This window comes from Dasypus novemcinctus, chromosome 10, assembly GCF_030445035.2.
Source record: "Dasypus novemcinctus isolate mDasNov1 chromosome 10, mDasNov1.1.hap2, whole genome shotgun sequence".
In the NCBI taxonomy this organism is placed as follows: domain Eukaryota; kingdom Metazoa; phylum Chordata; class Mammalia; order Cingulata; family Dasypodidae; genus Dasypus; species Dasypus novemcinctus.
This window is the reverse complement of record NC_080682.1, coordinates 125,764,452-125,775,230: the sequence shown is the minus strand read 5'-3', so window position 1 is coordinate 125,775,230 and position 10,779 is coordinate 125,764,452.

Sequence of the window (10,779 nt, the reverse complement as noted above, 5' to 3'; positions counted from 1 at the left end):
CATAGAGAGGAAGGGAGGGGGAGAGGCAGAGCCAACAGCTCCGAGTGAGGTTGGGGTAAGATGTGTTTAGGGAGGTGTATGAGGCATTGATTAGTTTGAAGAGGGGACTGGAGTACTGAGTAGGGGGCAGGTGAGGCTTAGGAGCATGGGAGCTGAGGGAGGCAGTGGTAAGGGGGGTACCAGGTGAGGGAGTGGGCGAGGTGGAGCGGAGCGGAGGTGGAGAAGGAGGAGGAGGCGGTGCCTTAGGAAGGTTGAGAACTCGATTTGGGCCTATAGCAGGGGGACGTGTTGCAGTGGTTGCATGGCGCTTTTGTATGGTGAAGAGGCTGCTGTGGTGGTAGCCGTGTGCATATAGGCGAGCTCCCCACGTGCGGCCAGTCAACCACTGGTCATCATTGGGATTTTTGATCGAAAACGTGATGCTGGCGGCCAGGTTGGTTCGCAGGGGGGTGGTGCTTAAGAGAGAGAGATGGGAGTCTCGATTAGGAGGATTTCGCCAGCCGTAGGCTATAGTTTCACAGCCCCAGGAGGGGCAGAAGAAATTTGTTGGGTCTTGGCAGCCAATGGCGGAAGCTGGGCAGATATAGAAACCAGTGGCGGATGAGACTATAGTCTCTTCGCGAGTGAGGCCACGTTTTTCGCAGTTGACAAAGGAGCGCTGGTTTGCTTTTTGATACTTGGGCTGGAAGCCGGCGAGCTGACAAAAGGGCAGGGTAAAGGAGGGGGCACCTGCAGTTACGTTGAAGGAGATGAGTTTGTCAAACTGAATGAGAGTCCAGTTGAAAGGTCGGTGATTCTGATTGGCAGCGGCTGAGAGGGCGAAGAAGGCCAGGGTGCAGGGAATAGCAGGTGGATTATAAAGGGGGAGGCTGGGGGAAAGACATGACCAGCAGGAGCTTTGGGCAGAAGAGGCTAGAGACAACATGAGAATGAGGAGATGAATGAGGTGGGGGAGGGTGGGGGAGCAGGAGGCAGGGGTATGAACAGAGCGGGCTTGACGGAGGAGTTGGAGAACTTGGCGTTCGATGGGGTCATCATCTTCAAGAGAAAGACGGCTTAGGCGGCGGGCAAAGAAGCGTTGTCGACGTCGTTCGCGGCGAGAGAGAGCTGGTGTGGTCCCCATGGGCGACGGTGTTGGAGTAGCAGGCTCAGATGAATGTACTTGGGGGCGCATAGTAGTCATGGGAGGAGGACAACAAGGGAGGTGAAGATGCCAATCAGAAGCAGCCAGGCGACAGCGAGGAGAAGGCGTTGACGAAGGTTCCAATCTGTCGGGGCTGTGGCTGCGAGACAGACAGCTGAAAAGATTGTTAGAAAGGTGAAAATAACAAGGAGGAAGTAGAGTAGGAGTGGGTGCGAGGGGAGTGCGAGGAGCATCTGCGCCGGGAGGTTTTTTGATGAGCTATAAGGCACGTTTGGCGGAGGTCAGACGCTTGTCAGCGATGGGTTGTTGGGGCGTTAGGAGCGCTTCTTGTAGAGTGTGTAGAGTTGAGGTCTTCGGGAAATCTGTAATGACAAAAGAAGAAAAAGAGAGCCCTCACGGGGGGGGCAATCAGCAAAGAGCACTTGCTTAGGTATAGGCACGTTAGGGAGAGGCTGGCTGGTGCTGAATTTGAGCGAATGGGGCGACATCTGGGCCTCTGCTGTCAATGTTGTCTCTCACGGAGGGCATAGGGTACTTATCATTAAGGGGAACCTTGGGGTCAGTGGCAGGCCTAATATAGCGTCCAGGGACCCAGAGTGGTTGTGGCTCTGAGTCTGGGAAGATACAGGCAAAACCTCTCCCCTGTGCTAGCAAGGGAGCCGGGTCCTGCCAAAGATTTGTGGCAGGGTCTTTCCAGTGAACGAGAGGGACTTGCGAGGGTTGCCACATGGGTCCCTAGTGTTTATGAGTTGGGGAGAGTCCTTTGTCATCGAAGGTCAGGAGATTGTGATGAATAAGGCAGGCAGTGATGACGTCAGCAGGGGCTTTATGGGGAGAGGAAACTTTTTCTTTTTGAATGAGTAGCTTGAGCTGTTGGTGAGTGCGCTCAACAATTCCTTGCCCCTGTGGGTTATAGGGGATGCCGAAATGGTGTGTGATGCGGTACATTTGTACGAAGCTGGCAAAGGTGGCACTGCGATAGGCTGGTCCATTGTCGGTTTTGAGATCCCAGGGAATTCCCATGAATAGAATGGCTTGTCGGAGTGCTTTGATGCAATGTTTAGCGCTCTCTCCTGTGAGGGGCACGGCGTAGCACAGGTGCGAGAAAGTATCAACTGCAACATGAAGATACTTAAGGCGTCCAAAGGCACTAACGTGTGTGACGTCAAGTTGCCAGCGGGAGTTAGGCCGTAGGCCGCGGGGATTAGCTCCGCGAGGCTGCAAGGGTCCAAGAGGCAGCAAAGGTGCATATGTTTGGCAGGAACGCACAAGATGTTTACATGTTTCAATGGGGAGGTCTGGGAAGAGCTTTTGAATGGATCACGCTGAGAAGTGGAACTGAGAGTGTAGGAGCTTAGCTTGGTTGACAAAGTCTCCCAGTCTTGTTTTGTCAGTGAGGTTTTCTTGAATGGCAACTGGGCATACATGGCGGCCGGATGCTAAAGCGTCGGCGAGGGCATTTCCTTGAGCTAGCGGTCCTGGCAGGCCAGAGTGACTTCTGATATGAGCAATGAACCAGGGTTGTTGCCTTTCTTCAAGCAGTTGCTGTACAAAAGCGAGTGCTTGGTCAATAGTTAAGTCACTGGGTAGGAAAGTAGCAAGCGGGAGGCTGCGACACACTTGTAAAGTGTATAAGCTGTCTGTGAAGATGTTAAGAGGCTGGTCCGGGTAGAGATTGAGGACTGCGGCGACAGCTAAAAGTTCACCTGTTTGGACAGAAAAGTCATTAGCAAACACCAATTGTCGTGGCTTAGGTTCTCTTGGCGTATATATGACAGCAGCGAATGCCTTTTTTGAAGCATTGGTGAAAGCAGTGATGGCAAAAGGAATTGGCTTTCTTGCGGGCAGCGGATGGAACGGGTTGGAAAATGCTAATTGAGATACCCCTTGTAGTAGTGGATGATGCGGATAGTGATTGTCAAAGGAGCCATGAAAGAATTCTATTAGGCTTTGCATTTGGGCATTATTCATGAGAGAGGTAACTTCTTTTGCATCAAAGGGCCAAACAATGGTGTGTGGCGGGACGCCGTACGTTTGTATGGAGAGAAGTACTAAGTCAGTGGCTAATGTGATCCAAGCCCTTGTAAATGGGCAGATTTTTGGGAGTTTACTTTTTGACGTGTGTAGAAAAAGAAGAGGACCATCTTGCCATAGATGGTCACCGTTGGGGTGACTGGTGTTGGCAAAACTAAGGCAAGGATTGGGAGATCGGGAGAGAATCGCTCTAGGCGGCATTGCTGGAGTGCAGCATTTACTTGTTGGATGGCTTCTTTGGCAGCTGGGGTGATGGTGATGGGGCGAACGACTGCAGCGGATGGACTGCACTTAGTCTGCAGGAGCTCGAAAAGGGGTTGCATTTGCGCTGTTGTGATGGGGAGTGCTGATCGAAGCCAATTGATTTGTCCGCAAAGCCGTTGGAGCTCAGTCAGCGTCATGTGATCAGAAACATGGATTTGCGGGCTGGTGGACCGAATATATTGATGAAAATGAAAGCCTAAGAACTGGAAAGGTGGCTGGGGGTTGACTTTGTCAGGTTGCACTATTAATCCAAGACTTGAAAGGTTCGTCGTAACTGCAGAGAGTAAATCATTGAGAAGTGTGTTAGAACTTGCTGCTAAAAGAAGGTCATCCATATAGTGGATGATGTATGTGTGCTCTGGATGGAACTTAGAGCGTAGCGGCTCAATGGCATGATTGACATAGAGCTGACATATAGTTGGACTGTTCCGCATGCCTTGTGGTAGTACTCGCCATTGGAATCGGAGTGCTGCTCCTTGATTGTTGGTACGCGGGACTGTAAACGCAAATCGTGGACAGTCTCGCGGGTGAAGAGGAATGGAGAAAAAGCAATCTTTGATGTCAATGGTGGCTGCATAAAAATGCTGAGGGACTGCAGTGGGATGCGGGCAGCCAGGCTGAGGTGATCCCATTGGCTTAATATGCTTGTTAATTTCTCGAAGGTCGTGGAGGAGGCGAAACTTACTTGTGTTCTTTTTGTTGATGACGAAGACTGGCGAATTGTAGGGACTGGTAGACGGCTCAATATGCCCTGCTTGTAGCTGTTCTTCGACGAGGGCAGAGAGAGCTTGCAGTTTATGAGTTGGCAAGGGCCACTGCTCGACCCAGATGGGCTCCTCTGTGTCCCATTCCAGAGGGATAGGGTCAGGTTTTGAAACAGGAGCAGTGGCCCCTATAAGGGGGGGGGGGGCGGCGCAGCTAAGAAGGCTTCTGTGGTGATTTGAGCTTTTAGCTGGCTGAGTACATCTCTTCCCCACAGGATGGTTTGGACTGAAGAAAGGACGAGTGGACGAATTTGACCTTCGTTACCCTCTCGGTCGCTCCAATGCAGAGGCTGAGATGTTTTCCAAGAAGTAACAGCTCCTGTGGCGCCGATGACTTGAGGGCCAGTTTCGAGGGGCCAATGATTGAAGGCGGCGATTTCAAAGGGAATACAAGAGATTTCAGCACCAGAGTCTAAGAGCCCTTCAAGCCATTGTCCGTCTATTTTAAGCTCTAAGGAAGGTTTTTGGTGACTTTTGATAGGCATTGTCCACATTAAGGTTTTGGAGCTCTCTGGAGGGCCTCTTGGGGGAGGGGCTGAGGCCTGCCCCGCTGGAAGTTTAAAGGCTGGGAGATACGTTGCGATGAGCGGCAATCGCGGGCCCAGTGATACCCCTTGCCACAGCGCGGGCATGGTGTGGGGGGGCCTCTTGGTCTGTGCAGTGCTACGGCAGGGCGGGAAGCTGCCGGTTGAGGGCACTCACGAACAAAATGACCGGGCTGACTGCATCGGAAGCAGGCAGAAGTGGAGGCAGATGAGACAGCCATGGCGGAAGCGAAGGCAGCAGTAAGTGCTTTAGTCTGTGGGTCAATGTCTCGACAAGCTAGGACCCATTCGTGCATTGGCTTGTCGCGGATAGGAAGGATGACAGCTCGGAAGGGCGCGAGGCACCCATCGAGAATGAGTTCTTTTGCTAACGCAAACTGAGCATCTTCGTTAGTAATTTTACTTTGGCATGCTTCGATAACGCGGGCGACAAATGCCGGAAAGGTTTCTTGCGAGTCTTGAAGCATTTGCGCGAACTTGGTGGATTGTTTGGTGGAAATTAAAGAGAATGACCGCTGAACGAGAACTTTCACTCGGTGCCAAAACCCTGGGTCCATGTTCACATAGGAACGAGGGTCAGCATAGTTGTTAACTCCTGTGTAGGCATCAGCTGGATCTTGGACACCCGCTCGAACATTTTCCACTACTTGTTGATCAACAGCTACTTGATAGTGAGCGCGCCATTCAAGGAACTGGCCTGGCTGAAGGATGGAACGGGCTAGAGAAATCCAATCATAAGGAAGAACAAGCTGAACCCCCAACTCTTCTATTAGTTGTCGAACATATGGGCTATCAATGCCGTCTTCTTTAACGGCTTTACGAAGAGTTTTAACTTCTTCTACTGTGAAGGGAAGCCAAGTTTGAGGGCGTTGCTGCGTGGGCAGCGGGTTGAGCGGGTATAGCTGGGGGGCGGGAGAATGTGCTTCGCTAGAAGCAGGTGGGGAGCTGCTGCCATACGGTGGTGGCGAGGGATGAACGGTAGCGGGAAACAGATGAGAGAATGATGGCTTAGCAGCGTCAAGGAGGCAACAAACTGGCGGCGGGATATTTTTGGGCGCTGGACAAGATGGCGGAGCGGCGACGTCACTTTTAGGCGCCTGCCAAGATGGCGGTGTAGTTACGTCATTTTTGGGCGCCGGCCAAGATGGCGGCGAAGTCACGTCATTTCCGGGAGCCGGCCAAGATGGCGGCGAAGTCACGTCATTTCCGGGAGCCGGCCAAGATGGCGGCGAAGTCACGTCATTTCCGGGCGCCGGCCAAGATGGCGACTGCATTATTTCCGGGGCAGGGCCGGAAGATGACGAGACAGGGAGGGGCGGGTAAAGGTGAGAGGAAGCGCCTTTGTTCCCGCCGGCAGGCTCGGACATAGGTGAAGAAGAAGCCGGAAGTGCGCCATTTTGGGCAGAGGTGGAAGAAGAAGGAGAAAGTCCGCTATTTTGAGGAGCTACTGAAGCGGCTTCTGCGGGCCGTGGGGAGCGCGGGCGGGGAGGTTCGCGCTCGAGAGCGGCGGCGAGCTGGTCAGACAGAGAATTTGTGTCGCCAGGATCATCGGGCTCATAGTCATTGGGTTGCTTAACCGATTTGTCTCGGATAGCTTCTGACGGCGCACCAAGGAGACAGGCGCGTATGGCTACTAGAGCAGGCAGCAGGCTGTGCGGAAAAGACCACTTTTCATGCTCTATGGCGGAGGTGACTCGATCTATGAGTCGAGAATATGTGTCTGGGCTCCAGAGCTGGCAGGTGGCAAGCCACGGATTAAAAGGGAGTAGCAGGTCCCAGTATTTTTGGAGCTGTTTCAGGGAAACGCGGACTCCATTGGTATCAAGCAGGGCGGCTAAAAGCCGAACCTGAGGGGTATGGTGTGAGGAGAGAGAGGCGCCCATAGTGGGAGAAGAAAAGACGGCGATGGGGTCCCTACCTGGAGAGCTGAAATGGTCGCCTGTAGACAGCAGCAGCAGCAGCAGAGAGGGGCCGGAGGGCGGTGGAAGGAAAGGATCCCGGACGGGCCCCCAGCTGTGAGCTGCTATTCTAAGTTAGCAACCCCTGCTGTGGGCTGCTATTCTAAGTTAGCAACCTACGAGGACCGGGCGGGCTTCCATGGCTCGGCGGTGAGCCCCTAGGCCAGCGCGTAGGCCTAGGTTCTCCAGGCGTGGGGGATGCGCGGTAAAAACCACGGAGACAGCCTGTGAGAGTGAGCTAGTCCACTTTATTGCGGAAACACACTTGATTATATAAGGTCGGGTCAAGGGAGGGGTAGGAATTGGGGCGGGTTAACTACGGGGCGGTAGTGGATAGGCGGAACTGTGCAGGCAGCTATGAAGTAGGCGGTGATTAAGAAAGGGGGCAGATTATGAGTTGGCTAAGTGGACGGGACTGGCGGGAAGGATAGCAACGGCTGGAAAAGGGAGATAACAAAGGCTAGGAGGAGGGGTGAAGGGAGGCAGCAACACAGAGTTTTACAACTTTGCTGATACTTTGGATATTGAAACCAAAATCCATTAAAATCTTTGGGCACTGTATGCTGTCAAAGAGAAGAAAAACTGGCAGACTCTGCAATTCCAACTGTCATTAGCATTGTAGCCTATAAAGTAGCACATGTACCACTCAGAATTACCTTTAGTGGACGTTCCTCTAATTTGAAATGAAAAAATGACTACAAATGACAGTAATGACATGTTCATTAATGCTGATCACCAGGTTATGAATCAGTTTCTCATCTGTTAGGATTTTTGAATTGTCAACTTGAATCCCTTTAATGGTTAATTAAAGGAAATTAGAACTTGAGCAATATTGCAATTTAATTTTCAAAATGAGAGAGAAGTATCAGAGCTACGACCTTCCTTCATTTTAATTTGAGAAAATATATATTTTTCTCAGAGAATATAAAAAGCATTTTTTCCCCAAAGAAAGGTGGGTCATAATGTGAATCACAAAATTGCCTCATAATCAGTTGTCATTAAGTCAATTTATTTACTTGGTTTTGTAATAGCTTGGGGGTTTAGATTCTCATAGAGCAATTCAATCAGTAAGAGCAAGTTCTTTAACCCCTGTTACAGGTAATCTCCTGTATTGATTTACAGGGCATGTGGCAAATGATGAGAAATGCAAAACAATCATAATGCTGTATGGGATTTCAGAGCTAACAAACTGTTGGATCTGGGAGCTCATGCTACGTAAGCTTTCTGGACTATCCATTTCAAGAGTTATCAGGCTACTTAAGGTAAAACTTCTAAATGCCACCCACAGTTTTAATGCCAATATGCTTTCATTTACTGGGGAGCACTGGGTTACAGAGGTCCAGTTTCCAGGCTGCTTGGATTTAGGCATCTAGTCTTCTGAATCATGTGCCTTTCGGGGCATGCATTGGGCAAGGGGCTCAAAGCATGTGCTTCTTGCTTTCTTTAAAATATATGTCTCAATGTGCATTTAAAATTTAGGATACCAATATACTAAGAATAGGCACTTATCCATTTTAAAAGATGTAAACCTAGTTTCTTGGGAGTTATTTTTATATACTGGGCATAAATGTAGTGCCTTTACAATTTCTAACCATATCTATGGTTTAAAACAATTATGGTTAGAGATTTAGTGTATTTAAACAGAAGCAGGTGGGTCACTCGTTGGCACTGAGAGACAGTGAGGAATGGAAAGAAATGAAAATGTAACAAAGTAGAACTGGGGACTTTGGGAATCTCCTTGCAAAGCCTATATGTCTTATTTGAAAAAAGCTACTAATTTAATTTAAAATTATTTGAATGTTTGCCATGCAACTTCTCCCTGTATGAAAACAAATGAAATGCAACTATTAGTGGAAACCAACATGTTCTCTGATGTGACCACTGTTGAGAATGAATAAATAATAATATTGCCAGATAAAATTAGAAGATAGTCCATGAAAGTTATCCTAAGTTGAGTAAAATCTGTTTAGTAGGCTTTATAGGGTCAGGGATGCTTTTCAAATATTATTACAGAGTCAATCATTGTTAAGAAAGAATATTCTTTCTTATTTGATGATAAAATAGCATTGGGAATTATATTTTTAAAATCCACTTATTTATACAATTAATATGGGTGTAATACCCACAATTTATATAGTTTCTGATCATGAAGATATGGCAGTAAACAAAATGGATTAAATCTTTGCCCTCATAACTTCTAGAAGGGGAGAGAGAATAAAACAAAACCAACACACATATACTATATATTATAATGCCAGTATCATAAGTAAGTATGAAACAATTTCTTGGCCTGAGTTCTACTTTGGAATGGTGAGAGAGGAAGGCCTCTCTGAGCAAGTGATTTGAAGTGAAGGCCAGAAAGTGGGAGTAAGTCACTCATACACTAGGAAAGAGCATTTCAGGAGAGGAAAATCTGAAAAGAAGCTAAGGTGGGACCAGGCTTGGTGGTGTTTGAAGAAAAACAAGGAGACCAGGTGCCTGGAGCCGGGAAACAAGGGAAAGAGCAATGTGGGAGATAAGGTTAGATAGGAAGCCAGGGGCTAGCAAGACCTTTAGACAGTTTAATTAAAACAATGGTTTTTTTATTTTTAAAATTTAAAATCATAACACGAAGTCATGAAGAGTTGTGAAGAAGTAATGACAAGACCTAATATTTAATAATCTAAAATGTTATTATTATATTTTATATAAAAATGTTCAAACATACACAAAAGTTGATAGAATAGTATATTAAGCACCCATCATATACTCATATTCAACAATTATTGAGAATTTGCCATGCTTACAATACAACCTATCCATTTCATTTTTGTGTGTTATTTTATTTTTTGATGAAATAAAAGTAAAGCCCAGATCCCATGTTTTGACCCCTACGGGTTGAACTATATAACCCTAAAATCATGGATATTTTCTTACATAGCCACAATGCCAATATCCAAGTCAATGAAATTAATAACATTTCCTTTGTATGATGTTCAATTTAGTCCATATTGAAATTTATATGATTGTTTTAAACATGGTCTTTTTACAGTTTCTTTATTGGACTGAAGTTTCAAAAAGTTATAGACTAGAATAATAATAGGTTTATAGTAGAGTAATAATGTATACTTTAGTCCATTGTTCATTCCCCAATCTTGGCAATGGTGTTGCTCACTCTGTTTCTAATTGAGAGGCTTAGATCCCATGGGGCAGATGGATGGAACTGTCTTGCTTGCGTTGCAGACACTCTCTGTTCCTTGGGATGCACATTGTTCATCATCAACTCCTTTTTAGTTGTCCTAGGTGAGTCCAATAAACTGGAAAGTAGGTTTTACAACTCTGCTGAGATTCAAGGCTCATCTGGAATATGAATGGATCAAATAGTTAACTCTCTGAGACATATATTTAATGAGTATAGTGCTAATTATAAGTTCAAATAAAAGGAGCAGAAAAGCCATGTGTAGAGAATCTATAAATGAGTCTAACTCTGTTCCCCTAGGAAGCATAAATTCCAAAGTAAAACTTGCTGATGGTGTCAAATTCCTGAGCTGTCTATCCTGCTTATAGTGTCTGGATGTCTCTAGAGCCCTGAGGAGCCCCACTATTTGAAGCATTGTTTACTGTGGCAGTAAATGAGATCCTACTGAGATGTGCATAAGAATAACCTCTGGAATGATTTCTAGACTCACTTTGAAATCTTGTAGCCATAAAAACTCATTTGTATTTAATATTTCTCCCTTTTGGTCAAGGTCTTTTTCTGGATGCATTGCTAGTTGGTGCTTGGTAATAATCCCTTAGTGCCAGGAAGGCTCATCCCCAGGAGTCATGTCCCATGCAAGGTGGGGGGAAGGTAGTGCATTTATAAGCTGAGTTTGGTTTAGAGAGAGGCCACATTTGACCACCAAGGATATAAAGGCAGTGGTCACCAGAGGTTCTGTGGGAAGAAAAGGAAATAATAGGTGTAATATGGGGACATTTTTTGGGCAATGGAATTGTCCTGCATGACATTGCAATGACAGATATAGGCCATTATACATTTTGTCATAATCTATAAAATTGTGTGTGGCAGAGCATAAACTATAATGTAAGTT